Below are 16785 nucleotides of genomic sequence, written 5' to 3' on the forward strand. Positions count from 1 at the left end.
GTCTGTCTGTCTCTCTCTCTCTCTCAATGCATCTTTAATTGTTCTAAGATATTTCCATGGTTTTTCTCCCCTTCTATTGTAGCTTCAATAGCTATGAACTGGAATAAACCCTACAACTTCCTAGCAATTGGAAGACGTTCCAGAAAGTTCCTACTCCACTCAGAGAAGGAAAGAACTGATTGGCCAGGCGCGCATGCTGGGAAAATTTACAGGAGAATCTTACTTTCTCTTTCCTCCCTGCACCTTAAACACCCCCTTCTCTATAAGCTCACTGGAAACATAGAGGATCAGGGCCCACGAACCTAAGGCTTTATCCATTAAGCTCTAAAATGTCTCTGAACCACTGCTCAGGCCATATAGTGCTCTGCTTGAGTCCTAACTGATTTCTCGACAGCATGAAAGAGCAAAGAAAAGTCTAGTCTCTCCACCACTAACTTCTGATCAGAACTCTTGATTTTGGCCACACAGGGAATCTCCAAGGAGGTTTTATAAATGCCCAAGGCCCCGAGTGCACGGCGTAGTGCTGATCAACCAAATCAATGCTGAAAGGTAGACGAAGAACTGATGATTCTGACCACATCCAAGTTACGGCCGAGCCCTGTTCTAAATGGAGTAACGAGGGAAATGCTCCTTAGTAGCTCGTCAGCTCATTAGTCTGTATGACCCGGAAGTCTCTCATCAGCTCATTAGTCTGTATGACCCGGAAGTCTCTTCCTAGTGTAGGTGGTCAGATTAGCAAATCAAAATGTAAGTTCACTTAATTTGAGGTTTCACCTAAACCAATTATAATTTTCCATATGAGCTTGTTCCATTTATCTTGTCTAAAACTCAGATTTCAATGGTTGGCAGCCTGTATTTTATCTACCAGCCTCACCCAGATTGCTGACATCCACGTTCATGAAGTAATCGGGAGTAGGTTGTTGTAACTCTGGTTTGAAGACACATGAGCTGATACCACTCCTAGGTTCTAAAAATATTTTTATCCTGGTTTTATAAATGTTGTTATATAAGCCCCATGTTTTTCACTATATATAATGAATTTCTTTGACCATGTAGATAGTAAACATTTCAGACATTAATCTTGATTGTCACCTTGACTGAACTGAAGACTCAGGGGACTGGTATGATATACCACAGGGAAAATTTATGAGCTATAAAAGAATGTACCCAGTGGGGAAGACATACCTTGCATGGAGATGGCATCACCCCTTAGTCTGGAGATCCAGACAGAATAATAGAAGGGAAAAAGAGAAAACGAGCTGCCAGGAGCATAGGTTTCTTTCTGCTTGCAGGCTATCATGATGTGAACTGCCCTTCTTACCATGGTGACCTCATGACCTCTGAAGTCATGAGCCAAAAATAAACTGTTACTTCCTGAAGTTGTGTCATCAGGCATTTTGTCACAGCAAGGAGACAAGCAGATTAAATAAGAACGTTTCAGTGTTACATTCTAATGTGAGCTAGACATTGAAAACGCTAAGACCCTGCATGTACCTGCCTGAGATTAATACGATGACATCAACTGCTAATGGAATTGCAACAGACAGATACTAACCCTACCTAGCAAAGTCAAAGAATTTACCTAGTAATAGGGTCAATGAAAACAAAGCAAGTGCTAAATATAGTCAAGAGCCTAGAATGCTATGTGGTTCTTGCTAAGTGTTGATAGAGTCACCAGTGTGGTCCAGAACTATAGCAGAATTCTGCTACTTCTGGACCCAGCCTCCCTTTGCCCTTTACACATAACATAAGCATATTGTAGAGATGCCAAAGGCCTTGCCTTACGAATTACATGTTTAGTTATTAATGTATTTAAAGTTAATAATCGTACTCTAGTGTATAGATTGTTGTCATGACATTTGCAATGAGAATAACTATTTTATACAGAACCTTAAAGGTCAGGGCATGATTTTGAAATTTTTTAAAATTATCTAACTTAATAAAAGGCAGCTGAAACCTCATATTCGTTGAGTTGTGCGTTTGGTGAACGCATAGGAAGAAAATCTGGCCTCACCCTGAGATGATCATCAGAACATGAGTACCACTGACATGGCCATGTGGTTGGTGAGACCCGAGTTGAGTCCATAATTAAGCCTGTGAATTCTACACCTGCTGGATTAAATATTTCTGTATATGATTTTGTCACAAATGCATACACACACACACACATACACAAACACACACACACAGAATATTTGAAATCAGTGCCCTGCATTCACTCACAGTCACATTCTTTGCTAGTCACAAGAGCATAAATTTATATTTTAAACAGTCCTGCATAATTCTCTTTTTTTTCTCTAAATCTTGAACAATCTGATTTCCTACTGTAGCTAGTGAGAGTACGTGATGATTCTCTCACCTCTCACTTATTCTTCAGTTCTCAGCATTGATGCTAATCTGGGGTCTCTATTTCAGAATCCTTTCGGGTTACTTTTCCATGTTATGAAGGCTACTGTAGTTATCCGGGAGCATATTCTCTGTGACTCCAACTACCCAGATCACACTGACCTATGAGAACGTGAGAATATCACAGTCACTTCTGTATCGTTGTGCAATCCCACTTTCCCAGTTTAGACACCCTGGGCAACACCACTGACGTGCTATCATCTACTACAGAGCTAAGGGAGGGGACCACATCAAACAATGTGTTGGTTATTAGGTGTTAATTTTCTAACGCCTTTCCAAAGTAAAAGTTACTATTTCTTCCTATCCTATGTGTAAGTCTGGACTACACCCTTTGGACAGATAGCTGGATAGAAGCTGGTGTTGACCATGGCTCTGGAATATCCTAGTGCAATAAGATACTCGTTAAGAACACTAAGGTGATGTGGTAGCTGAGAAAAATGCATGTAGGGTGAGGGTATTCTTACGTGTTTGAAGAACAAAGATAGGATAAGCATGACGCAGTGTTAGGGATTGACATACTTTCATTTCCTCTTTCTGTGATAAAACACCTTGATAAAGAGCAACGGAAAGGGCAAAGGGATTATTTTAGCTCCAGTTGCAGGACACAGTTCACCACCAAGGCAAAGGTGAAGCAGGAAGAACTTGAAGCAGTTGGTCACATCCATGGTCAGTAGAAAAGTGATTGAATATGTCATGTTTGTGCTCAGCTCACTTTCTCTACTACTATCTACTGTTACAGGGAGATCAGGATCAAGATCTCTTGTCTAGGGAATCATGCCTTTCATGGTGGATGGGTCTTCCCATCCCAATTAAGGAAATCAAGATAACCCACATGACCCACAGGTTGAGAACCACTAATCTAGACAACTCTCATTCAGACTCTTTTCCCAAGGGATTCCAGACTGTGTCAAGTTGACATTTAAAAAGAATCATCACAGGGATACAACCCCTCAAATAAGGGGAAATTATATACTGGTATTTTAAGTGGAATGAATTTGAAATCCCCCTTACTGGAAGTCTTAAAATCTAGGAAGTAGCATTAAGTGATTGATGGGTGGAGGTCAGACACAGCTAATAGTTATGGTTAGCTAGAACCACAACAACTCGATGTGCTGGGTATTATAAATGAAGAAGCTGAGGTTCACAGACAAGCAAAATGAGTCTTTGCTTTATGATACTTTCACAAAACGTCATAGTTATTATGGTTTCTGCATGGATAGTCCTCACAAGCTTATGTCTTAAACAAATGGCTTGATCCCCAATTGATAGCAGTATTCTGGGGAGTTTTGGAAACTTTACAAGATGGAGCCTACTGAAAGGAATAAGTCAATGGGGGTAGGGGCAGATCCTCACCAGTATCTGTGCCTGGCCCCCTCCTGTTTCCATTCTCAGCTTCTGGCTGCCATAAGAATTGTTCTGTTACGTTACTACTTTTCTAGCACAGTGACTGACCCCTCTGAACCAAAAACAATTCCCTTCTTATAGTTGTTCTTCTGGGTATTTTGGTGACAGTGGTAACAACAGGGAAGGGAAAGAAAGTGATACCAGTCATTCTTAAATGTGATCAGAGAGGGCAAAACAGAGCTGAGGTAGAAGGAAACAGAAATGTCTGCTGGGTAGTCAAACACAGCCTCTCCAAGAAAGGCTTAAGTTATATTTAAAGTTTGTAGTCATGGCAGAGAATGGAGTGAAAACATTCTAAGAATCAATGGCACATGTGCATACTTTAGCTTGGGAGTCATCCTTAGTACTGATTCCTGCCTTTGGCCAGTATCTTAGGGTTTCTGTCCCTGTACAAAACATCATGACCAAGAAGCAAGTTGGGGAGGAAAGGGTTTATTCAGCTTATACTTCCACATTGCTGTTCATCACCAAAGGAAGTCAGGACTGGAACTCAAGCAGGTCAAGAAGCAGGAGCTGATGCAGAGGCCATGGAGGGATGTTACTTACTGGCTTGCTCAGCTTGTTTTCTTATAGAAACTAAAACTACCAGCCCAGGTATGTTACCACCCACAAAAGACCCTCCCTCTTGATTACTAATTGAGAAAATACCTTACAGCTGGATCTCATGGAGGCATTTCCTCAACTGAAGCTCCTTTCTCTGTGATAACTTCAGCTTGTGTCAAGTTGACACAAAACCAGTCAGTACGGCCAGCCATAGGTGGAAAGGAGCAGAGAAGGTGGCTGCCTAGTCATGGTGCTGGAGTTCTCTGATTTCTATTGTTTATTACATCTCTTCTGATTCTTTAAATGATTGAGCTATTAAATTATGAACTTGCCCTCTGAGCCATGACCATCCTGTTGTCATTGAGAGGCGCTTATCATTTTGATAAGATCACTCAGGCATGACTCGTGAACATGACACAGCCTGGCCAGTGCTCTAAAGGAAATCTGATGCAATTTGTGAGATACAAGAGAGTTAAGCAGTCAATCATGAGAATTTAGGCATTGAACCAATGCATGCTTTTGCAAGGAAGTAGAAATACTTATTTCTGAGCTGCATTTAATAAATAATAAAGCACATTATCCATTTATTGTGTTTCACATCATGTCACTAATAAGAGAATCTGTAGCAATAGTTCGCACAGCTTTGCTGTACAATGGCTATATAACATACCACATTATATCAAAACTCTATTTCTATGATTGTCAGGCAGATGGTGAATATTTGGTGAAGCCCACAGCTAATTCTTTTAGTCTCAGAGTCTCAACATTTCAGATAGGATTTTATTTAAGCTGGGTCCACTGAGAGTACAGGGCTGAAGCCCCAAGGGGAATACGATTCAGATGTGCGCAGGGTGCATTTTATTTTCCTGGTCTCTGACATTCACTTAGCAACAATCAATGAGTCCCTGATAACATTATTGACCAGTGTTGGTTTTGTTGATCTTAGGAGTGGTCCTGAGCTCCTGTGGCCTCTGGGAAGGAGTCCTATTTCACAGAAAAGAATGATTTTTCCAGATGTGACAAGTCTGAACCTTCACCCTCTCAGAAAATAAGAAGAATACAAGTGGAAAGGGTGAGTTTCTGGAGAGAGAACCTTAGACTCAGAAAGCATCTTTTTTAACTCCTTTATTATGGAAAGACATGTGAAGCTTGGCTAGCCTGACTCATCCTGATGGGACTGCATTTCCAACCATGACATCCACAGTGCCCGTCAGACCCGTCAATGCTAGGTGCCGGTGCCCAGGAATTCTGCCCTGCAACAGCCCTGCCGCTGGTGAGAATGCGCACAGGAAGTGTGATCACTACATGAATCATCACATCACCTCTTAGAATCAAAACTCAGCTCTGTCCCCTGTGCCCTGCTTTCATGACATTTCCCCCTTACGTGAAAACTCAGGCAAGACCGTGACGGTTTTTCATGATTTCTGATCAAATCACAGTATTCTGTCCTTTGAGAAAGTAAATTTGTTTTTAAATAAGAGATTAGAATGTAACTCAATACGTCAAAAAAAAAAAAAAAAAAAAAAAAGAATCAAATATTTTTCCAACTTGAGGTCAGCTTCTGGAACCTCAGACTGCTGTCTTTCTAGTAGCTTGTCTGTCCTTCCACTTCTTTCTTAACTTATTTCTTGCTAGCCAATTTCTGACTTCTCCATGAGAGAAAAGAGGTAGAAAAGGGGTCATTTGATCTAGTGCCAAAGACTCCTCGGAGATGCCATCTGCCTAACACTCTAGAAAACACACGGGCTCTTTGGCTTTCTCTGTAAATTCACCTGTCTTGTAAATAATGTGTTCTGGAAGTCTGCACAACACCTGTCATGCTTTTGAAAAGAGACATTATTAAAGAAAAGATACACACACACGCACATGCACCCACACATGCACACGCGCACACACACGTACAACCAGCCCATTGGATAAAGTTGACAAAACCCCATTTACACTTGGGCATTTGTCACTCCACTGAAGCTTGCAGGTCTACTTCTTCTTCCCATGGGTTTCTAGACTCTTCTTTTCAGTCTGTCATCACTTCAACTTCAGGGAATACTTAGCAAGTAGCTGAAAGCTAAACCTGTAGAAGTTTCTCTCTAGGGTTGTTAGCAGATGGTAGCAGGGTCCAAGGCTGGAACAGGAATAGTTGTCTCTCAGCAGTGATAGTCAGTAGTGGTAGGGTGGGAGCCGCTCACCTGACAACGATTGCCTAATAGTCGCATTTAAAAGAAACAAATCGACATATCGTTGATAACATATTTTATCTAATATAATCAAAACAGTGCCACTTTAATGTTTTATCAGTGTACAGCATGTTCAACAAGACACTATATTGTTTTCCTTTTTTCCTTCATTCTAGTGCTCTGAATTCTACCATGTCTTTCCATTTTACAATTACAGTGGATCTGAACCAGGATCAGCCAAACATGACTAGTGACCCACAGGACAAAGAATGACCAAAAAAATCTACTCTTTATGTACTTTTAAAAATATCTTACTCATGCCAGCTGTGACAGTGTACATTTTTAATCTAAGCACTCAGGAACCAAAGGCATGAAGACCCTATGAACTTCAGACTACCCTGGTTTGTGAAGCAAGTTCCAGGACAGCCAGGGATATATTGTGAGACCCTATCCCAAAATATCTTACATGATGTCAATGTATTTGATCTACAATATAGAATTCAGTGATTTTTAATAAAGTTACAGAACTGTGGACCAGTTGCCCCAGTCAAATTTGGACGTACTATCATCATCCAGGGGGATCTTTGCAACCACTGCCAGTTCCTAGCCTACTTTCTGTTTCTATAGGTTTTCCTTTAGGTTGTTTCTTATTACTTAAGTTGTATAGGATAGGAACATTTTCTTCTTTCATTCTGTATGGTTTTTGAAGCTTATCAGTTATACAGCATGCTTTAGTATTTCATTTTTTATTGCTAAGTAATATTCCACTGTATTGATGTACCACAGTTTAATTTACACATTACCTGTTTGATGGACATTATGTAACTCTAGGACTATTGCAAACAGTGTTATTAGGGACATTTCCATACAAATCTCCACATGGATGTACACTTTACTTTTTCTTTGCAGATTCTTTAGTGAATTGTTGAGATATGTGTTAATTTTATGGTTTAACTTATGAAGAAACTTCCAGATAATTTTCCAAAGCAGTTGTACTATTTTTCCTCACTTTCAAATGCCTTTACCATTCCCTGACCTTATAAAGATCCCAAGCCAGAGAACTGGTTGTTTACAATTTCTTTGCGCAGTTGACATGTAGATATTATCACATTATCATGGCTAGAGAGAGTCAGAAAAAACCCATTTTAGCATCTTCTTACAGCATAGAAATGGATTCTTGTCACCAGCTCCTCTTCCACAAAATTAAACACCCTTTTAAGATGCTCGTGGTGATTTCTCAAAGTGACCTAGAGGACACCGGATTTGAAGGTACTGGAACGTAGGGCTATGAAATGTGCCATATTCCTGCATTGTAGGAATTCCTGCAATTGTAGCATTCCTGCAATGTAGCTATGAAAAAGGTAATTAAAATTAACTAGTAAAAGATGTGCTTAGGCAAATATTCTTTAATTTCTGTATAGTAAGGGAGATATCCTAAAGCTTCCCTGAACAGGAAGAGCATATGACGGAGGACTTGGAGTGTGCAGCTTGACAATGAAAGTCGGCTCACTGCTCTCCCGAACTCATCCATGATAGCTAAGTTTTGAATGAAAGTGCCCTGATGAGAACAGCTGGAGAGAAAGGCTGGTCGTAGTCTTTGCAGATGTTAGAAGAAAAAACTATTGCTAGTTCTTGTTCATATCAGCTTCATAATCCTGCAGGGATTTGGGAGAAGGCTTGAAGCCAACATCTCATTTCATGAGCACAGTGCTTTATCATGGTGTTCGCTGGAGGGCAAGGTAAAAGACACCATGCAGATTCAATCACTGTTTGATTTTTCCTCAATCCGTTTGGATGTAGAGAGCAGCAGCTGGCTGAAGGTAATCTGGCTCTTGGGAATTATCAAGGAAAAGAGAGGCACTTGGTGGCTTCTACAAAGGCAGCTTTCATGGAGGAGCTACAGAATTGCCGGGGGAGCAGCTGTGTTCACCATTTCCATCAAAGTAATTACTGAAAGAGATAGATGGTTTTCAAGGACAGTGATAGAAAGGGATGCTAATGGCCATCCTTCCTCTGGGAGAGCATTCATAGACGAGAGGATGGATGGAGATGTCAATTTCCCAACTTGCTTGAAAGAACCAAGGGCACTGGGGTCTTGTGAGTAGAGCTTTTCTCATTGAGTAAGGAAGACCAGAGTTCAAATCCTGCCTGTATTAGCTCCAAGCTGCTTGACATTATGTATATAGCCTCACCTTTCTTGACTGATAATTTGCAAGCATTAAATGAGTCGGTGCAGTGTGCATTATATTAGTGAACTGGCAAACTGTTTTCTTAGCTTGTTAAAATCAAGAAGATGCTCTCTTGTCTCATCCAAACTCCCTGTTCTGAGGCAGACTGCTCCCTAAGTCTGTAACAAGGAGGAAGGAAAACAGCAATAGTTTAAAAACACTGTCCCCGAAAATAGTTAGTAGGTAGACTATCTCTAAATGAGGTCACTATTGTCTATCTCACTGCATAAAAAATGTCTGACGGGCCCAGGAAGCTCATCCAAGGAGAGGACACACAAAACAGCCTTCGCTGGGAGTTTGCTCGGACTGTCTCAGATTCTCCGTATGATTTCTGCTGGACTCTGGATTTGATGCTATTGTTTATTGGCTGCTATTAGTTCTTCCACTTGGCAGCCTCACCTGAGGCAAAACTCTGTTTTTTACTGACTCATTTGGGAACTCCGACTGGCTGTGTCACATGGGGTTTCCTCTGTGACACTTGGTGTTTCTGCTTGGTGTTTGTAAGCCCCCTTCGATAATGTCACCTTCTGTTTGCTCTCTCAATTGGGCTACGTTGGTGGTTTCTGCTGGATTTTGTTTGTCCCGGTTGATATTTTGCTGTGTATTTGCTGGTTTCCTCTATCTGCACTCAACAGGTTTCCTCTTTCGTCTGCTCTTAGCAAACTCATTTTAAGAGAAAACTCCCCACTTAACTCTCAGGAAGCGTAAGTTCCCCTTTTCTCTTCACTATCTGTCTTCCTTCTCTGGGCGACTTCTGAAATTTACAGCTCACCTTCCCCGGAGTTTACCTTTTAAATTCTAACAGAATTATCCTGAAGCTTCCACTTGAGTCCATTCTTAACTTTTTCTGTTAATGGGACTAAGAATCCCATGAAGGGTCCCTGATTTTTCTAATATGTAACTCTGGTGGGAACTCAGAAATATATGAGAACAGTAGTATTACCTGGACATCTAACTCTGCTGTTTGCTACTTATCTGTGTGTGGGCGCTTACCGGACTGGGGAAGAACTTCTATTTGGGGGAGGAGGTAAAAAGTTCAGATTCCTGGACCCAGCCTATTGAAAACGGCTGGATAAGATACATTTTCAGTAACTTACAAATGAACTGATCAAACAGAAGCTAGAGAGAAGATCCCCATTGGTCAGAATAGGAAATAAAATCCTAAACAGGTGCTCAGAGGAGCTACGCTCTGTTCCTTTTCCTTCTTGGCACACACACTAATTTTCCCTATATCTTTCTGGTCATTGTTCATGTCAATGGCTCAGGAACATCAAAGGGATACCAGGTAGCTGAGTTTTCTAGGAAAGAGAAGGCAATCCTCACAGGGCTTCTAGGAAGTTCCCTTATTGTAAGAAAGGAAAGCCAGGCTTTCCAGCTGCTTGCTCCACTTTCTATCAGAAAAGGCTGCCACCTCTGTGATTTAGCATCGTGTTCTTTAGCTGGGCATGGTGACACACACCTTTAGTCCTCAAAGTCCTAATCAGAGACCAGTGAGTCTCTGTGTGTTTGATCCAGCCTGGTGTGCACTGTGAGTTCTAGAACAGCCAGAGCTACCTTAGAAAGAGAACTTGTCTCAAAAGAACCAAATAGACAGACAGACAGACAGACAGACAGACAGACAGACAAAATTCTGTTATTTTAAAAGCCAAAGATAAAGTTTTGGTGGAGGCATAACTCAGTATGGCCTTTTTTTTTTTCTTATGACAGTTGCCTTTATCTTTTCTTTTTCCTTTATTTTCTTATTAAAAGCTATTATATTGCTGTTTTTTCTCCTGCTAGAGAAAGAGCAATGTACTTTCTAACTTATTTCCCTTTAACTGAAATAAATCAATTTCACTCTTCGAAAATGTTCAATATTTGGAGCTGGAGTCCATTAGGTCCTGGACGAGACATTTCCCCCTATGGTTCATAAATGAGACTGGCTGCAGCTGCAGGTGCAGTCATTCAGTAGGAACCCAAGTCACGATTTGCATATGCAAATGTAGATGGCTGTGCCCAAGCTGAGTAATTGTGCATGCAAATAGGTGATTAAATAGACAATTACCAAATCTGCTTGAGCAAATGGAGTTGTACTTATTCAAAAATCAGAGGGCACCTAAACGATATGCAAACAGGCAGCTTTCCCTGAAACTGATAAAAACCTGCCACAGGACTCAGGGTCCCCTTGACTGAGGAACACAGGGTCTTCTGTTGCACAAGTGGGTTTTAAACTTTGACCTCTGCTGCCATGGGAAAGAAAACCTCTGATAAGGCCACTTTCAGGAATTCTACGGGAAAGAAATTTATTTCTGTCATTTACAGGATTTACAGTACATAATAATCCTAAGGATTTTTCTTTTCTTCTTTTTCTTTCTTTCTTTTTTCTTTTTTTTTCTTTTCTTTCTTTCTTTCTTTCTTTCTTTCTTTCTTTCTTCCTTCCTCTCTTTCTTTCTTTCTTTCTTTCTTTCTTTCTTTCTTTCTTTCTTCCTTCCTCTCTTTCTTTCTTTCTTTCTTTCTTTCTTTCTTTTTTTTTTTTTTGTGACTAGTAGGAAAAAGTGAGAAAGAAATTTCTGGAGGCTATGCTGCATATCGATTCTTCCAAGCCAAAATTTCAGAAAAGGTGTAGGGAAAGCAATTTCTCTTAAATGGTCCTGTCAATGCAGCTTCTTCACCACCAGGCTTTCTCACATCTGTGATGTTGAAAATGGAAGTGGGGCTCAACTTCCCGCAGGTAAAGCCTTTCAGCTTGTCTTCATGGGGGGGACAGCAAAACACCCATTGGGTTCAATTCTTTTCTTTCTGAGACCTCCGTTCTCCACCTCCCACATAACAGTGATGGATGCTGTTGTCATTGGAGGGCATCAATGAGAGATGATTTCACATAACTAGGGGGCTTTGCTGACAGGAGATTAGTTGCAATGCCTAGACCTGCCTACCAGGAGCCGGGGATAAGGAGAGTTGGAAGCAGCGAAGGGTACTGACTGCTGAAATCCTCATATTTCTTTCTTTTTTTTTTTCAGAAAGCTTTTTTTTTTTTTATCTTTTGGATATTGTTTTTCTCATTCAGTTTTTCGTTTTATATGAATGGCTTGAGGTCTTTCACTTTACCGAGTAAGAAATGATGCAACAGTAGAGCGTAAAATCATTTACTCGGTTCAATCAATAAACCGGTTAAGTGAAGTAATTTCTTTCCTTTGCACCTGTCAGGAGCAGATTTTTTTATACCATTCCTACCAGGGGTCAGAAGTGGATGAAATTAGCCCTATTCTGCAGATAAGGGAGCTGAATTTCCTATGAGAGATGTAGGGGTCCCGAAGTCCCTTCAGATAGAGGGAAACACTAATAGTAACTGTCCAAGGCAAAGCAGACACCAGAGGAAACGAACTCCTCACGGCACACCACCAGTACTGTGTCTATTCAGGTCCCTTAGCAAGGGCGTTTCCAGAACTAAATGTCAATATGGACAGTCTGTTTGGTTGGGAGTGCTTTTAGGGAAGAAATGGATTGTCCTAGTGTAGTTCAAGAAGCCAAAGAAAACTGTGTTTCTCCGAGGTATAAATGGAACTTTCGATCTTCTGGTTTTTATGAGTGTCTAAATAAGTGTTTTACCAATTAAATGAAAACCAGTTGCAAGAATACTGCAAAGATCATATGTATGTTTATATTATATATTTACATATGTGTGTATACACTCCATGAATATACACACAATCACATAAACATTGCTTCCAAACAGAAAAAAAAACTACATAATAATAGTATTAGTAGCAATCATAAAATATGTAAGTAGCAGGTTTCTCATTATTATGTTTCAGTGCTCAAACGAAACCTCATTGGCTGCAGAATCACCTATGATCACCTATAATCCTAGCACCACAGAGGATGAGGCAGGAGAATGATAAGTTCAAGACTTCATAGAGGGACTTCATAGTGACTTCTAACCAGACTGTACTACACTGCGAGATCATGTCTCCACATCCACACCACCACCATCGCCCCTGCTGATGAAAGGACTTACTCTCTTATTGTCTGTCTGTCTGTACATCTGGACTTACTATCTATCTACCTACCATCTACTTGCTTGTCCACTTGCTGGGACCTGGCCTTGCCTTCTGCCTCTATAGAATCCACCATACTCAGGATACTTTGTTGACATGACTCAGCTCTGACCCTGCAGCTGGACTCTATGGACAACAGAAGCCAGCCTAGCAGAGTTAGTTATCTGATCCCAGCATTCTCTTTGCCGTCCTATCAGCTGTCTTGAAATTCCTCAAACTCTTCTGTGGCTTCTTTAACCCTTTTAGAGCTACTCTGTAACCTCCATAAGTGTGTGTGTGTGTGTGTGTGTGTGTGTGTGTGTGTGTGTGGTATGTGTGGTGTGTGTGTGGGGGGGGAGACAGAGAGAGAGACACACAGAGAGAGACAGAGAAAGAGATTGAAAGAGAGAGATTGAGAGTGTGTGTGTGAGAGAGAGAGAGAGAAAGAGAGAGAGAGAGAGAGAGACTGACTGTGTGGTCTAGGCTTATATAGGCTTATATTAGTTTCGTTAATAAGACTAGAATAAAGATCCTGCATTTGCCTCAGCCAAGACTATCAAGCAGATCACAAGTGTCTGGCAAATTACACCGTGGGTTGTAAGTTCATTGTTATCCAATAAACACTGACATTGTAAAGAGACTCAAACATTTTCATCTGTTTTTGCCATGGCATGTTCATGTCAATTGAGTTAGACTTTGGCTGAATTGTTACTTTTCCTCTGTGCCTATGTAGACTGATGTAGACTGAATAGATATTTGTTTTTCTTTCTAAAAAAAAAAAAAAAAAAAAAAAAGCCCTACTCTCTTTTTTTCCTTTTTTTTTCTTTTTATTGGGTATTATATTTACATTTCAGATTTTATCTTCTTACCACCCTTGCCCCCACCACCCAGGAACCTCCTATCCCATCTCCCTTCCTCATGCTTCTATGAGGATAAGAAACTCTCCGTCTTCTGTTGTTTAATGGCTAGTGTTCTATCTGTCCATTGGTGGTAGTTAATGCCCCTCTCTGCCAAGCTATGGTGCTTAGCATATGGCTCAGTTTGAGTTCTTCACAGTTTTGCCTCATATGTAATCTGATGGTCACTCATATTTTGTTATAAACTTACAACATCCTCAGATATATAAATACCAGAGGAGAGCTGCTCAGAGCAGTTGGGGAGGCAGACAACACTGATCTGGTCCTTTCAATGGCCTGGATGCCACGCCAATGTTTCTCATCCACGGGTTACAAACCTCCATGATGCAAGTGCTACTAAATCGTACAGATAATGAGAACAGCACTGGAGAAGCCTGACAGCAGTCAAAGCCTGTGACCCAAGTCCAAGTCTCAGCCCCAGCACTTACCAGCCTTGCCATCTCGGACATGTCTCTGAACCTTTAAAAGTCTTCATTTCCTTGCCCATAAAAAAAGAGACGAACTGCACTTATTTAAGACACCAGACCATAATTTTAATCAAATGAGATCATGATCAAAGGTGGCAATGCTTAAAACGTGTTAAACAGTGTTTGAGTCGTCGTGAGTGCTCAACATTACACCACTAGCAGTCACACCATTGCTGAGTATTCTAATCAGTGCTTAGAAGGGATGGGATGGAGAAGTGTACTCTGTAAGTTTGTTGTTACTGCTAATGCATGAGTGCATGCACAGGGAGCACCGAGTATTCTCCAGGCATTTGATCTTAGTCTTTAGAAGATTGGGACTGTTCATTGCAACTGGCAGAAAACCTTTCTCATTGGTAACTTCCATTCCTATATGCCTCTCAAATCTTTCTGGTGCATAGAGTGGATGTCTAGAAAGCTGCTTCACATGCCTCGTTATTAACTACAAGCCTCTCTCAGGATGCATCTTCCACCTTTAGTCTTCAAGAGTCTAGTGATCAGCTCTGGCCTCTTTTTCATTCCTTTTAAAATAAAGTTATTTTTTTATCAGAATTTTCTAAGTGTGAGTATTTTGCCTGGTACTTGTATAAGCCAGAAGAAGGCATCAGAGCCCATGGAACAGGAGTTACAGACAGTGTGAGCCACCAAGTGGGTGCCGAGAAGCAAATCTTGGTTCTGTACAATCTTGGTCCTCCTTAGCCTCTGAGCCATCTCTCCAGCTCTGGTCTCCTTCTTCCCTCTCCCTGGTTGCTTTTCCATTTTTTTAACTGGAAGTTTTCAAGTTGCAGCCTACTAAACACTCGGGGTCCTTCAGGCACATTCAAGGGACCCAGATTTCAGAATGCCTTTTACTGTAATACTAAAATGGGATTTTCTATTTGCATCCTATGATACTGGAACTGATGCTTAAAAGGAGCATTAGTGGGTGAAATCGCTGATGCATTAGCTCAAATCGAGGCAGTGAGAACAAATTGTTCCAATAGTCATTACGACATCAGGCGTTAACAAGGAAAATGGGTTTTACTGATGCATGTCCTTAAGGAAGAGTGGAATGTACTTAGTAATCTTTTGTAAATGTCTGGTTTTGAATAGGCTTCTTTTTACTTCTTTCCCATTGTCTGTGGTGAAACTGGAAGCATGATGAGATACTTTGAAGATGCTCTCACTAGCCTGATGTGACCTGCGGGAAAGCTCATCTGCATCATTCTCACAAGTTGAACTACATACTCTTTCCAGGACACACCCTTGAACTTGAAAGGATGACTGACAGGTGAACTCCCTTGGTTCTGACTGGAGCATTTAGCAGACATAGTTTTGAAAGTCAAGTGAGCCTGTCACTTTAAAGGAAAGAGTTGGTGGTATGTGTTGCTAACTATGAAATTAAAACCTTGATGCAAACCTGATAGTTTGATACAAAATTTGCAGGGTTTAGATGCTCAGACGGCTCAGTTCTGAGAGTTCTGTGAGCTCAACAGCTTCCCCAAAAGAATTTTTTCCTTGATAATATTAGTGGTAATATTAATGACAACAAATAATTTTTGAGATTGTAAAATGATACTTGCCAATGTGAAAAATAGCATAATATGGAACTAATGTTTTTCAAATAACCAGGGCATGATATTACATAGATAAAAGTCTATCCAATGTTCAATTCAAATCAATATTTTTTAATGTCACAGAGTTCACAATAATATCTGATATGGATTTTTATTTCAAAAGGCAGCTAACGCTAACAATACTGCCTAATGTTTCAATGTGGGTGTGGTTTCCAGGAAGGTTTGTGATTTTATGTGAATATGATAAAATATACCCTGCATTTCCAATTGCAAGTATCTATGAGGTCAGTTCCTTTTTTCATATGCTTCTACCAAACTAACAATTGACATTAGTTAGTCAACCAAACCAACATTTTACACTAGTTTGACACCAAACTAATGACTTGGTATAGAAGCAAAAATGTGAATACAACTCCCTTCTATTAATTCGGACATGGATAAACTTGTTGAAATGTAAAATACTGTGACTCATCTCATGACATTATGATTTGGAAAGCATGTATGTTAATGGGGATGACTTCAAGTATGTGTATCAACAGATAACACCTATACAAGTAAATGTTCGTTCTGGGTTTAAAAGTTGTGATGATTGACAGTTCAAAATAAATACTGGGATATGACTATTTGAGTTACTATAAAATTTGCATGTTGAAACCTTAGCCCTTAAAGTAAGGATGTCAGGACATCAGAGCTTTAGGAATACTATACTATAGTTCCTGAGGCTGGAGCCTTTAATGGACAGGATGGGTGCCCTTATAAAAGAGATCTTAGGAAGATGTTGGACCTAAGCCTGAGACAGAAGCAAGAAGGTCATAAGTTCAAGGCCACCACGAGCAACTTAGTGAGATCCTGTCTCCAAATGAGAAATATAAAAGAGGCTGGGATTCTAAAGTCAGTAAGAGAATACTTGTCTAGCATGTAGAAGACCTAGGTCCAATCCCCAGGAGAGGAAAAAATGAGAAGATGCCTGAGGGGACTCATGGCCACATGCGAGGACAGGACGGAAAGATCCCATCCATGACGCCAAAAGCAGGTTCTTGTCACACACTGAATTAGTCTTCTTCTTCAAGTGGCAGC

This window comes from Arvicanthis niloticus, chromosome 2, assembly GCF_011762505.2.
Source record: "Arvicanthis niloticus isolate mArvNil1 chromosome 2, mArvNil1.pat.X, whole genome shotgun sequence".
Classification (NCBI taxonomy): Eukaryota; Metazoa; Chordata; class Mammalia; order Rodentia; family Muridae; genus Arvicanthis; species Arvicanthis niloticus.